The sequence below is a fragment of the Fringilla coelebs genome (assembly GCF_963513975.1).
Source record: "Fringilla coelebs genome assembly, chromosome: 12".
NCBI lineage: Eukaryota > Metazoa > Chordata > Aves > Passeriformes > Fringillidae > Fringilla > Fringilla coelebs.
This window is the reverse complement of record NC_140038.1, coordinates 15,930,171-15,944,018: the sequence shown is the minus strand read 5'-3', so window position 1 is coordinate 15,944,018 and position 13,848 is coordinate 15,930,171. Positions and strand designations below refer to the sequence as shown.

Genomic DNA, 13,848 nt, shown 5'->3' with positions numbered 1-13,848 from the left:
GGTAACAAAAGCATTATTCTTTCTAGTTTCTCTTTTGTTCAGTTTTGAAGAGCACTAGTGCAGGACCATGCTCTTAGAGGTGAGGGGGTTTTCACTGCTTGCAGAGTCCTTGTGGCACCTCATCTTCTCCTGGGGAAACAGGTTGCTGTGTGTGATTGCCCAAGAGGTGTCTGAGCCCAGGCTGCTGTCCAGAGGCAAGGGAGAAAGCCATAAATCATTACTGGTCTCTTTTCTTTGCTGCTTTGTTGTGATTGCTGGTGGAATTTAAAAACTTCAAACTTCTTCTTCAAAAATTCAAACTTCTTTCAGTTTTGTGCAGGTCTCCAAGTTCTAGAGAGAAAATTTATGTCTGTCCAGGGCTAGAGTGAGTAGAAAAGTGCTCTTGGAGTGTTGCTTCTTTGCTTCCCTTTTAGTCCTTTTACTCCATGGGGCTATTTCTGTTTACAAGTTCAAGGCGACACTGTCAAAAGAGTTTGGGTTTCAAAAGTTAACTTAGTGTATATGAAGGAATATTTGTCTCCCATCTCTTGGTAATCAGAATTGATGGGACTGCAGTTAACATCTTAATATTATTGCTTGCTCTGCAATGTGTAGAGACATGTGAAATATGGATATGTTTTACTTTCTATTGTTTTAAAATTCTTGGCTTTTCTTCATCCAGTATGCCAAGTCAGATGCTGCTGTCTAAACAAAACCCATCATTTACTTTCAATGGAATGTTGTGTGTGTGTGTCAAAATGTGATGAGCTGCAATCTGCCCTCCACTCTTTATGGCACAAATGTGGCTTGGTGCAATGGCTAGAGGATCACACTGCATTTACACTTGAACAAAGCAATGCAGATTTTAGGCAAATAATGTTTTTTTCTTCCATTTATACAGGATCATAGAATTGTATAGCTTAGAAAAGACCTTTAAGGTCATCAAGTCCAACCATCACCCAGCTCTGCCAAGGCCACCATTGAACCATGTCCCTAAGTGCCACTTCTGCACATCTTTTAAATGCCTCAAGAGATGGTGACTCCACCGATTCCTTGGGTAGATGTTCCAGTGCTTGACCAACCTTTGGTGAAGAAATTTTTCCTCATGTGCAATCTAAGCCTCCCCTGGCACAACTTGAAGCAGTTTCCTGTTGTTTTCCTCTCTTGATAAAGAATTGTTTCAGTAATTAATCAGTGGCCTGGGTAATTTCTGCTTTAGCTGTCTCAGTGGGGAGGGAGCAAGACCATAAACAATCTGCTATCAAATAATTGTGTCCTAACAAAAGAGATGGGTTTTGTCCCTGTTTTTATTAAACTCAAGCGAAATAGGATGTGTAAAGGCAGGTGTCAAAAGGACTCTCCTTTACATTCTCATTTACTTTAGTGAGCACTGTGGGATATCATGACTGTAGGCCCTTTTAGGGGAGAAATTATTCATAGTTACAGGTTGTTTGGAATATTTGCAGAGCTGTGTAGAAACCAAATTGCTTTATATAAAGCTACTGTATATCATCATTTTCTTGTGATAATACTGAGCAGTTTTTCATTTGTAAAGCAGTATGAGCTCACCCACGAAACATAAATTTTAAACCCATCTTTTTAAGATTCAGAAAACAGGAGCTATGTCTGTGTTCGTCAACACTTGGTAATGATTTCCCAGTAAAGGAGGAGAAGAAATCCCCATGGGGAAATCCTTCTGAAATGGGTGTGCTTAGGCATGCAGGAGTTGTCCCAAAACAATTTCATGGGAGGCAGAAATCAGTTCTTTGGGGAATTAGTACTTTGATGTGGACAACCTTACTGATTGTGCAGGCTCTTTACACACAGAACTAAAATATATAAGACTTCTTAGTGTTACTTTCTTCTTCTTGTAGCAATCTAAAAACTCCCACAGAATAAAACCAGACAAAAAAGTGTGAGGAAGAATTTTATGATCTTTGTTAGTTTTTCATTGCTGGGCCAGTTTTTTTTCTCCAGTTGCTAATATTTTCCAGGTCCTGAGCATCCAAGTGAGCTTTCCATACACACACCCTCATTCCTTAGTGGAGATGAGGAAAAACCTGCAGTGATTCACAGCATGCTTGCTGTCTACCCTGGCAACGTTAGCCATACCCACAGTCCTTGTTGGTGCAAATGGATAGCAGCAAACCCTGCTTTCTCTGCCAAAATATACAAATAGACTCTTAAAAGCCAAGTTATCAGTGTCTCAGAAACAAGTGAAACCACTGTATTGTTGTTGTGTGTGCCTTGGAAAGAGCTGTTCCTTAGAGATCAGCACAGGATGGCAAATAGTTAATCATTGCTTTATCAAACAGTAACCATCTTCTAAATTGAGGTCCTGAAAATAACACTACAAAAATGCCAGAGGAAAGTTCCAGTCTGCTTGTTTGTGACTGCGAGGGTGGTTTTTACTGGTTAATGAATCCAAAGAGTGTTTGTATGCTCTTAACTGGGATTTAAGAGTTCAGGTAATTCCACTTTCAGCTCCAGTAGTTTGGCATAAGAATGTAATTCAGAAATGTGTGACAAGGCAATGAAGGAATTCATGCACATACTTTAAGAGGATGATTTTTTTTCTGGTTTTCCTCTTTGGTCTATATCTAAATAAACATATTTGTAGTAAAGCACAGTACCTTGTAGTGCCTTGCAAAATACTCTCCCCATTTCTCAGCAGAATGGATAAAAGAAACTTTCAGCTGTTAATCTTAAGAAAAAACATTGTGTAAAACTGACATTGAAGTATTCAGGTGATGCAGGTCTTGTGTAGATGGAATGAGATTTGTTGTGCAGTGCCTCACCTTCCAGTCCTGTATTTTCCCCAGCTAATTCTCACAGTACAATTGATTTCCCAGCTGGTAACTAGTTTTGCCATTGTTACTTCTGTGTTTGTAACTGCACTTTGAGGTTGGCAGGTTGGCTCAGGCTGTGAGATTCCCAGATGATGGATGTTTTCCCAGCAGGGAGAGTGCAGGGGCAGAGTGTCTCTCTGGTAGAACAGGAGGAGGCAGTTGGTGTGTTGTGCTTGTGTTAGGTGGTGTTTGTGTGCAGCCACCACCTTTGCTGGTGTGGTAACCAAATGATGGTCTGAGATACCCTGATAACTTTGACTTGGCTAATAAAATCTCCCACGCAACATTTAATAAACTATAACCCAACCTTGGCTTTTTCACCTTTTGACATTTGATTCACTTCAACTGCTCTTTCTAGGTCTGCTTTGGAGACCATCTTTATGGATGAATCTGAGTAGATTTTGCCCCAGAGCAAGGAATCAGCCTGTGGAAAAATGCAGGCAACCCAAAAGAGTTTGGCAGAGACGTCCTGGTAGATTTGGGCTTCATCTGCTGGTCACCATCTGCCATCATCTACCTTTGCTCTTGTTGAAACACCTTGGTGTAATGGAGTCCACAAAGAGTTTGATGGAGTGTGTCTGGAGAGGCTGTGTTGATGGATGCAAAGGACTTAAGGCCAGCTTAGTTGTTTGGGATATGGTGATGGACAGCAGATCAGCAGCTTTGGGGATAAACCAAATAGCAGGACAGCAGCAAATACAGCTCAGCAGTGCAGTTATTTTTAGGTGGTGCCAGATGCCCTTGTGTGTCTATAAATAGCCCTATCCATAATGTGGCCATTGTCCTGTGTGTGCTCATGGAACCACATGGGACTGCTGCAACAAGCAACACATGCCTCCCACAAGGCTAGCAAGGGAGAGGATGGTTTCCATCCCTCTTGATGGTTTCCATCCCCCTTGGCAAAAGTGTTGCAGTGCCAGTTTGGGTGTTGGGACTGCTCTCAGGCATGCTGACCCTTGCACCTGGTGACTCTTTTTTCTTCTTCCCCCTTCTAGGAGCTGAGTGTTGTGACCTGCCCTACTTCTCCCTGCTCAGTGTTGGAACAACCTGAGGAAGATCTTGGAGCCACCTGTACTGCTTCATGCAGTTAAAGTAAGGTTAAATGTTTTGGCAGCTCTTTTAGGTATACACCAGGATTGAGATGAGGGATTTGGGAGGATGGGTTTGCCCATTGTCAAGCCATTTGTCAAACTTAGCCTTGACAGGAGGAGTGGATGCTGATATCAAAGCAATTACAATGATATATACAAATTCAACAAGTTATTTTACCATAAAATACAATCTCTTTTTGGTGGGGTTAGAAAAGTGATATGCAGTGTTGCCTCCTGTATCAACCGGATGTCAGGGTATAAAATAGCACTTAACACTTTATACATCAGCTGTTTTTCCCTAATATTTTGAGATGGAGCTTTCATGTCCCTGGGGCAGGCAGGCATATGGTTACAGCCCCAGGATTTCCACAGGAGCTGGCTAGGATCAGAGCTGAGGTGCCTCCCGGCTGGCACAACGGCTGTCGGTGTGTCTGCCCCGGAGCAGTCATGGTGTTGAGGCTTTTGGGTTTGTTGTTCAGCTAACACCACCTTCTTGGTGTGGTGAACCAGATCACGGGATGGATCTGACCTAAAAGCAAGTATATGGTTACTGCAATGCTGACAGGAGCTGTTTTGACTCATGGAGTTACACCCTTTCTCTCCAAAAAGACTTGAATGTGCAAAAACTGTTAGCCTGAAGCAAAGAAACTGCCAGAGTCTTGCCTGGAAATGGGTGCTTGCCATGTGTGAGCTCTGTCAAGGGAGGGAGGGAGGAAAACCACTGCAAGCTGCCTCTTTTCTCCTCCCACTGTCCCTAACCTGTTTACCTTCTGCAGTGCCTTGTATTTTCCATGGTCTTGCCTACAAGACTAGTGCTTTAATGAGACTGAGTCCAAATCATTTGGTGTTACTGAGCTGTGGCAACAGCTGGGCGGATTAATCAGAAACTGTTGTTAGTTGTAGAGAGACAAGTATGTATCTTAATAATTTGGGTTTTCCTTTTTTCAGTGGGGTTGAGCAGTGGAATTATACCTATTTTCAGACCTTGAGAAAGAAATGAAGTCCTTGGCACGATTATGAATGGAACCTGCTTTATCAGGAATGAATAAGTGGCTTGCTGAGAGCTGTCCTCCAAGTTCATCATGTTTAAAGGAGGAATGCACACCAGCTGCAGAGAAGCAATTTGTGGCTTGATTTGTCACAGTATTTCTTAACTTTCTGCTAATTTGGGGAGTGTGGTGAGTTGCAGCAAGCTGTGCTCACTGCTGAAGAAGATTCCAAACTCTTTCTGGGGGTGACCAAGGGGGATGACTTTTTACACTCAGTTACAGCAGTGAAATCTCTGGGGAGGCCCAGCACAGGCAGCAAGAGCTTCTCACCTGAAGTCCTGCCTGGGAACCAGCCTCTGCCTCACGTCTGATTTCTGGGTGTGCCTCCTCTGAAGGATCTGGGAAAAAAAGAAAGGCTAATTTGGAGTTCAGGAGCAGTGTTCTCATACCCTTTCCTTTTTCTACCTGCTGGTCTAGTATTTCCATAATTGTGTTTATAATGACAATCTTTTCATTTCATTCATAAAGTGGTTACTGCTTAATGAACTTCATGTTAATGAGCTCTGTAACATTTAAAATAGCTGCATAACTTGAAAAAAAGAAAAAAAGCCATCAGCAATGAAGGGACAGATTTCCACTCCTCGAACTTAATCCTGTGTTATAACATAGTTGTGGAGAGTTGCCTGGCTGGGAACAGCTGCACAGCGTGGGCTCTCGCTTCTGCAGAGCTCCTTGTCCCTGAGCTGGGGTAATAAATGATTTACTGGGGAGGCTGGGACCTGTGGGCACTTAACCCATTCCTTTCCTGAAGGACCAGCCTGAAAGGTCACTTTGTGAAGGCCTGGAAAGAAACAGTTTTAAGTATCTGCAAATGTGGGGTTTTGCATATGAGCGTGCTGCAGAAAGGCTCAGGTGGAGAAGGTGGGGTAGTGGAACTGGGTACAAACTGTGCTTACTTGGATTTTCATTATTTGATGCTTTAATTTATAAAAAGATGGGGCTTGAATGAGTGTTCTATCTTTTCTGGGCTAGGGATGTAATGTTTTCTATTCCTTGGGGTTTTACTTCCTGTAGGATATTGCCAGTGCATAACAGTGCCCTGGGAGCAGAGCTCTCATTTTCCTTGCAGGGAATGCCACACCAAGTGACTCCACCATTGCAGTTGCTGAGTTAATGATGAGCATTTTTTGAGCCTCAGAAAGGATGTTTCAGTAAAATGAACATGTTCTCTCATTGCCTAAAGTGTATTATTTAGAGAACATTTTCCCATAGCTTTGTGAGTTGAAAGAAGAGGAGCAATTATGAAGAAACAATTTGTAATTCTGCAGTGTCAGATGTGGTTGTGCTGTGCCACAGGGAGCGAGGTTAGCACAGGTACTTCTGTAGGAAACCTGAAGTTTCTGATGACATTTTCTTCTTCTGGAGTAAAGTGTTAGCCAGGCTTTTCCTGAGTAAGTCTGTGGTGCCTGGGGCTACAGTGGCAGCATTTGCAAAATGGAGCCTAAAGGGAAAAGTGAGTCTGATGGATGTATTCTTCAGAGAAGAGAAGCACATTAAAATGTCGGCCACTGAAGCTTCTTAGACCAAAATGCAAGCAGAAACATGTCTTGCATTTTGGTCTTGATGCCATTTTTTTCCAACTCGACCTGTGGCTAGAACGCTCTGCTGTGGAGAGTTAAGGTTGGTGCATGCCTTTATTAAAATATGCATTGGGTAACTACCTGGTTTGTAAATGCTAGGAAATATATTTGTCAGCTTTAAAGTGTGTGATGTTTTGGGGATCATAGGTTGTTTTCTACTGCAAGCCTGTGTTTTTGGGAGTGCAGTACCAAGTTCTGTGGTTTGGGAAGCACAGAAAGAAGCAGGGCCTTACTGCTCAGCTCTAGGGCTTGGGGATGTTTCTTTTTCTGAAACCATCATTGTTCAGCATAGTTCCTAAAACAGCACAGCCTGGAGAGTCAGAGAATAGTGAAGTGGAGAAGGTTTTAGGACATGTGCTGTAGTAAGAAGTGTAGGAATCAATAGTTAGAGGCTTTGTTCACTCCCACTGCACATGTAAGGCTGTAGGCATCTCCACTCTGTTGACAGCTCTCCACTGTGTTTATCCTTTTGTGCACTGGGGTGAAATACTCCCCCAAGCCTGGTCTTGCCACCCTCCATTCTTCACCTTGTCCCATATAATGCATCTCTGTTTTCAAAGATACCCAGTAACTTGCATGATGCTTCAGCTGCCCAGTTTGATAGCTGGGGATTTTCATGAAGTTCCTGGTTAAACCCCCAAAGTCAAGAATCACCCCTGCAAACATGAGCTGGTTCTCACTGAGAGCTTCTCCACAATTTGCTGCCAAAACGTGTATTCAAACAAGACAATGTATAGGAAGGTATAAACTGGATTTTGCTAATTTGAGGAGGCAGATAGAATGTCTGCTGAGGATTTTTGGAAGTTAATATTTGAGCCTGAGATAAAAGTCTCATGCATACGTGAAACAGCTGCCCCAGAACCTGTTGGAGGACTTAATTTGAGTATAAACACATGTGTGCTCTTGCGTACATGCTGCTCTTTAATTCAAGTCAACTGTTAGGTCTTAACTTTATTAGGATGTAGCTACTTGAACTGAAGATGTGGTCTGTGATTTTTATTTTATTATAGAAGCATGATGCCTCCTTTTGAAACGTTGTTTGGATTTTACAAATCGGTATCTTAAGTACTGTTTGCCTTAAGTAATATATTAGAGGAAAAAATTTACAAGTGAGGGCAGGGTTATATCGGATTACAAGTGAATTGCTTGACAGTATGTGTGTACTGTAAAATGGGAAATTAATCAGCCTGTGTTGATGACCCATGGACATTTACAAAAGGCTGGTCTTTCTGTAGCACAAATAGATTCCGGAAACAGGAAAGAGGCTTATGACAAGAGGATGAGATCAGTTTGTATAATTAGAGCTGGCTAATAATCCTTTTTTACTCTCCGTTTTTCCAACTTTTACAGTATCTTTCTTTATTTGAAATTGGGCATATGAACTGTAAAGAGATAGCTGCTGTGATTTGAGTTCTGTAGGTTTGTTTTTTGTACCTACTAACAGGTAGGTAGGGTACCTACTAATAGGAAGGGATGGAGCAGGGAAACACATTTGAGAGGGATCTCTGTCTTCCCCTACATGGGGAAAGCGTTGCTTTTGCTAACCCAACATTGCTTTGTCTTCCCAGGCTTTGTGCAGGAATTAAGTAATCCAGGTGATTATTTTTTTGACGATTATGAGATTGAAATGGTCTAAAAGAAGAAACCTAATGTTGAGACTAAGGGTGTTTGGCTCTGGAGTAAGACAGGGCTGGCAAAACTGAGTTGGGGACTTACTATAGCATGATAAAGGTTTAAGCTTATTTTTTATGTGTGTTTTTTGCTTGCCTGTATCTTCGCTTTATGTTGCACTTCCTTATTTTGGGAAGGGTAATGGGAAAGGTTTGGGTGAGGCAAGTGGTGGGTGCAGCCCCTGGGCAGCCCTGCTCCCAGCCCAGGAACAGTGTGGTGCCAGTTCCTGCTGCCAGGAAGCTGAGCTGCATTAAGCAAAGCAAGTTAATCTATATCCAGGGCATTTTATTAAATCATCAGTCAATTAAATTGGTGACGCTCTGTTAGCTTGTGTTGCAGTGAGGCTCCAGCCCCTTTGCAAGTGGCTCAGCTCTACAACTCCCCCACTGCTGCTTGGTGGGCTCTTGTACATGCATGCCACAGTACTGTGGTTTCCAACACTGTAAAGAAAAAATTTTAGGCAGATTTTGCACTTAAATGTGTTCTTTAAATTACTTTTTTTTCTGGAAGGAGAAGATTGTTGTGAAGTTTCTCGTTGTGAAAGGAATCTCTGTGTGTCTGGTTTTCCTGAGGGTGGCTTACTGGGTTACCTCTGTGCTGTTGGAGGAGAGTGATGGTAGAGCCAGAACAACACAAAACATCTCTAAACCTCCTTTTCATCCCTCCCTTGTACCCAAGAAACCCCTGTTTTGTCTGTAGTTGAATGGCAGCATATGTTTTTGTTTGCAGACAGTACACAGCTGGGAAGCAGTATCACCTGTGGAAATGCTGCATGAGGGATGAATTTTTATTCCTAAGCAATCCATTTAGTGAGAAAACATCATGTTCAGGGAGTTACATAAATTCAGGTGATTGTACACAAATATCTGGAGGTTTTGTAGTTCTAGGCTCAGCTGTGATACTAAACAAAATGCTGCAGTATGCTGGTAACTTGTTTGGTGCTTTGTGTTTGAGATGTGGTTTCTTGTTTGCTCAGCTCCTCTCCTTTCCAGGGTAAGTGATGCTGGTGGTATCACTTCCCTGTGTGTCTCTGCTAAATAAATTTGGGATGAGTTACTTCTCCTAATGCCTCCAGCCTTCTATTTCTGACCAGATATACAAAATCATGCATTATTACAGCTACAGAGAAAGTTGTTCTACATTTGGTATTATGATGCTTGTCTTATGGTTTATTTTAGTCACTGCAATTGCAGCTACTCTATTTATACAAATTTCTCCATGCACATTCTTGAAGAACTGGGCTATGGGTTTATTTTTCCTGTCAAAGCTATTTGTAGGTTTTGTCCTGGTTTTTTTTAGTCTCCTTTCACGTGGGTTTTAAGGACAGGGCAGTAGTACAGTGATTACACTGATTAGAAAGCTCATTCATTTTATGAATGGTGAGTTCTGGTGTTCATTCAGTGTTGAATGAAACTTGTGGAACAGAATGTGTGAACAAACCCACGTCTTGCCTAATACTACAAGGTGAGAGTAACTTACTGCAGGTCTCAACTTTGCAGGAACACACCCAGGAAAAAGACCACACAAGAAAATATAAGTTATAAAACCAACATCAAGTCATTGTTTCTTTCCATTTTCAGAGTTTTTTGCTAAAGGTGAAAAAGAAAAAAAAACCAACAAAAAACCCCAAAATAAACCAAGAAGAGCCTTTTTTCAAAGAACTGTGTTATAACAAAAAATGAGGAGACTTATGATGGGTAATACAACACAATAAAGGTCATATACCACTCAGAAGAAAAGGGGAATATTCCAGTTTAGCAATTCCCCTGACACTAGGGGAGAACAATAAACTTGTGAAAGACATTGCTATTTTAGTTCTCTTTGCATGAAATCATGGCTCCAGCAGGAATTCCTCTGTATATGGGCAGTTGGTCTCCTCTCTGCTCCCCTCACTTTCCACTTCCCCATCTTTATTTATCTTGTGTAGTTTAGAGCAGCAGCTCTGTAGGGCCTGAAACCCAATCCTCTTGATATATCCAAGTACTTCATAAATTAACATTTTGTACAACCAGGAGTGCCTTTGAGGACACTGTGCTTTGTTGAATGAGAAGTGATGTGGTTTTGGAACCTTGGTTTTATTTTTGTAGTGCAGCCATATAGAAGGAAGTGATGCAGCTCAGCAAGGGAGGTCAATGTGTGCTCCCAAGAAATCCTGGGATTTCTTTAAACTCTTTCACAACTTCTGGGCTATTTGCCTAAAGGGTTGCCTGTAAGGCAAGTAGCCCCACCATGGGTTATTCGTGTTCCTGTTCAAAGAAATATATAAAATAAATTGTGTTTGTCTTGCTCTTTTGTGGATAACTAGCATCAGTAGTGCTTTCCTAATTTCTATAGGATCTATGTAGTTTGGCCTACCTGGTGTATTTTTATTCCAGAGCCTTGAAAATAAAGTTTAGTCTCTTCAAACCAGTTCCACAGGATAATTTTTACAAAATAAGTTCTGTTGCATCAAAAAAAGTAAATCTTCCTTTGGCTTTCATCCCAGCAATGCTGTGATACTTACAGCTGGAAAGCCATCCTGCTTTCTCTGCATTTCTGTTTGTCTACTGGAATGCTTTCCATGCCATCTGTAACCATCAGATTCTTCATGTGTTTTCTGGCTGTTCTTTCTTGCCTTCAACCACAGGCTCTTCATGGCTAAAATCAGGTTAGATTTACTTCAGGCTTTGGTTTTTTTCTTTGGTTCAGCTCAGAGTGCATGGGTAAAGCTTTGCAAATAAGGATCAATGTTTCTAAAAATCAAATGTTAAAATGATAAATGAAAAGGTCAAGTGATTCAGATAAAGTTCAGCTTAAACTTGAAGTATATATCTAGCTGAAGTTTACTTAAAATACCTGAAAACTGAATTTGAAAAGTTTTTAAAAACTCAAACACAATTGAAGTTTGTTTAGTGCATGAGGGAGAGGGAAAGGGGTAGCTAGGCTTTCCCAGCTGCACCACATGATTAAATGCTCCTCATCCTCCTGGTTGTTGCAGTTCTGCTCTGTTGGTTGTTTTTGTTTCTGCCATCCCGTAGATCTTCTTTCTCATTAAAAAAAAAAAAAAAAAATTGTTAATGGGCAGCTCTTGAGAGTGGCACTGTGTTTTCTTTCTTAGATATGCTCCATATGGAGCCAGGAAGCCAGGAGTGAATGCTGGGGTGCTCACAGAAGCTGGGCAGTGAAACCAGCATTTGATTTAGCTGCCAAAGAGAGCAATCCTGACCAGGGTGTGATGGGAAAATGGAAAAGGCATTTTGGCACTCATGGTGTTCAAAGTCCTTCAGCCCTACAGACTGTATGTGGGATGGGTTACCTCCCTGTCAGATTTGTCCTCATGATGCACACTTTGCCTGCAATGCCTAGAAGAACTAAGCCACCTAATTATGGCCAATTTAGTGGTAGCTGGGGGCAGTGGATGAGAAGAGGGTTTATTGCTTTGGCACCAGGGGTTTGTATCCCTTCCTGCTGCCTGTGCTTATTTGTAAACTCTTCAGGGCAGAAACTTTGTTTGCATTGACATTTTTACAGCATGTATCCAGTGGGGCCCTAATTCTGGATGAGGTTTTGGGAACCACAGTAAAACAAATAAATGATTATTTTTTTCCTTTCTTTCCCTGACATATATTACCATACCCGGAGAAATGAAGAGCAGTCATTTGTCCTCATCCATGAAATTTTATGTGAAATAACACAGAAGTTCTCTAAAAGAGACATTAATAAAACTCAGTGTGTATATTCTTCAGTGTTTAACAGAGCAGAAAGGTGTGTGTCCCATTTTGAGAAGGCTCCAGTAGCTATTTTACTGACATCTGCAAATTTTTGTAATGTCTAAAACCACTGTTGCTTTGAAGAACTTGAACCTGGATTTTCATTTCATGTCCTACTTTCCAATTTGCAAATACAAGGGATTTCACTGTGTTATCCTAAGGTGGAAAACCTAATATAATTCTAAAAACCTTGCAATGTAATTGTCCAGATGTACATGGAGCTTGTGATAAACCTCCCACTGAAATTCAAAAGGTTTAGCTAATAGTGAGGAATACCATAAATGTTTTAAATACAGGCAGCTGCTCCTGGAACAGAATCTGGGCTGCCATGAGGGTGCTGGGTGGGAGCTGGGCAAGGAAGGTGGGATTTATATTTACCTGTTCTTGTTAGTGTGGCTTTCAAGACAGTTCATATGCAGTCCAGATCCTGATCTCACAGTAGGACCAGTTATTCTCACTGCATTCTTCTGTATTTGGTACAGCAAGTTCTTCCTGCCCAAAAATATAGAAATGGCTTTCTGGGCTCAGAGCAGGCATTGGCTTGGAGGATGTGCCCCTCTAATAATAGGAGAAAACAAAGTTTAGCTGTTTAGCTTCCTTTCCCTCCTCATTTTTACACTTAAAGTCGTCCAGCTTACTGACTGTATTAGGATCCCTGTGTATCCTGGCTAGGTTATGACCAGTATGATCTGCTTTTTGTTTTTCCTCTTCTTACTGGATTAAACATTTTTTAAAGGTTTTCAGAGGCTGCTCCCTGCCTGTCTGTTGGTTGGAGAAATTCACTTGTCCAGAAACCTAAATTTAGTCCTTTGTTGATTCAGAGTAGTCATTCAGGCTTATTTGCCACTCAGTTTTTATCCTATGTTTTTGCCAAATAACTGACTAACAAGATAAAATGAAATATCTACCAAACCTGCCTGGCTCCTTGCAAACTAAGTTTTGCATCCTTAGAAAAAATGGAATGACATGTGCAATATGAACCAAGGAATCACTTTATTAAGTGACTAATGTAAGGGTCAACCAGTAAAATAAGAGGGGGGAGAAAAAATCTTCCTGCATGAAGTATTCCCATGATTTTTTGACAAGACCCCAGTGTTCAACAGTGTCACCTTATTTAACTGCTCTTCTCTTGCCAAAAAAACCCCAACAAAAACTGTCATGAGTTTGAATTTACAGGGAGTTAGTCTATACCAATGAGAAATTCTAAAAATCTGTATGTGAAGTGAGCTTGAAAGCTTTGGGTTTTTTTCAAGCATGATTTGATTTCTATATTATACAATAAATGCTCTTGTTTAGGGAGTGTTTTTATGCTGCTGTTTAGGACACCCAGGTTCAGAACAGGAGAGGGAGGCTCAGATAGGTCATGAGGGAGCTTGGCAGATTTTGTGCATTTTTTGGTTTTGTTTCTTTTTTTCATTTTGAGCCCTCAGTAGGACTGAAACTGCCAGGGGCATGTTGTAGGGCACAAGTGAAGATTGTTTTCAGAGCTGTTCTTGGAGCTCACCTGCCCAAATGGCAGCTAGTGCTACTAATCCCCTCTTTTCCTGAGTAAGTTTTTGTAAGAGCTGAAAATACACTGGAAACTATCAGGGTGTTCTTGATGTATGAAAGGGAATCTCAAGATTAAAAGCAGGTATGAATTGGACTGGATTTAAAACTCTTGCAAAATACTTGTCCATCTACTGGCTGCCTCAGAGGACCTTTTGCAGAGAGGCTGTTTTGATGCACAAGCTTGGCAGGTCACTCTGGTATTTTAAAGCAACTGGCACAAAAACATTTTGTAAAATGAAGAGAGCGTGTGAGGGAGCAAGGCTAGCTGGAATCAGCTAAGAGAACTTAGGCTGTGGTTTAATTTCTGTCTCACTAAAGGCAAACTGTGG

The 13,848-nt window shown here is 41.4% G+C and overlaps 1 protein-coding gene across 4 annotated transcripts in view; it reads left to right on the top strand.

Annotated features, from left to right (window-relative positions):
* The window catches only part of AKAP13 (A-kinase anchoring protein 13), a 203,203-nt gene that overhangs the window by 42,021 nt on the left and 147,334 nt on the right, over positions 1–13,848 (top strand). For all 4 annotated transcript variants that reach the window (XM_084214119.1, XM_084214121.1, XM_084214120.1 and 1 more), the window contains exon 3: positions 3,824–3,920. The gene's annotated coding sequence lies outside the window, so the exon portion shown is untranslated. The remainder of the gene's footprint in view (positions 1–3,823; positions 3,921–13,848) is intronic.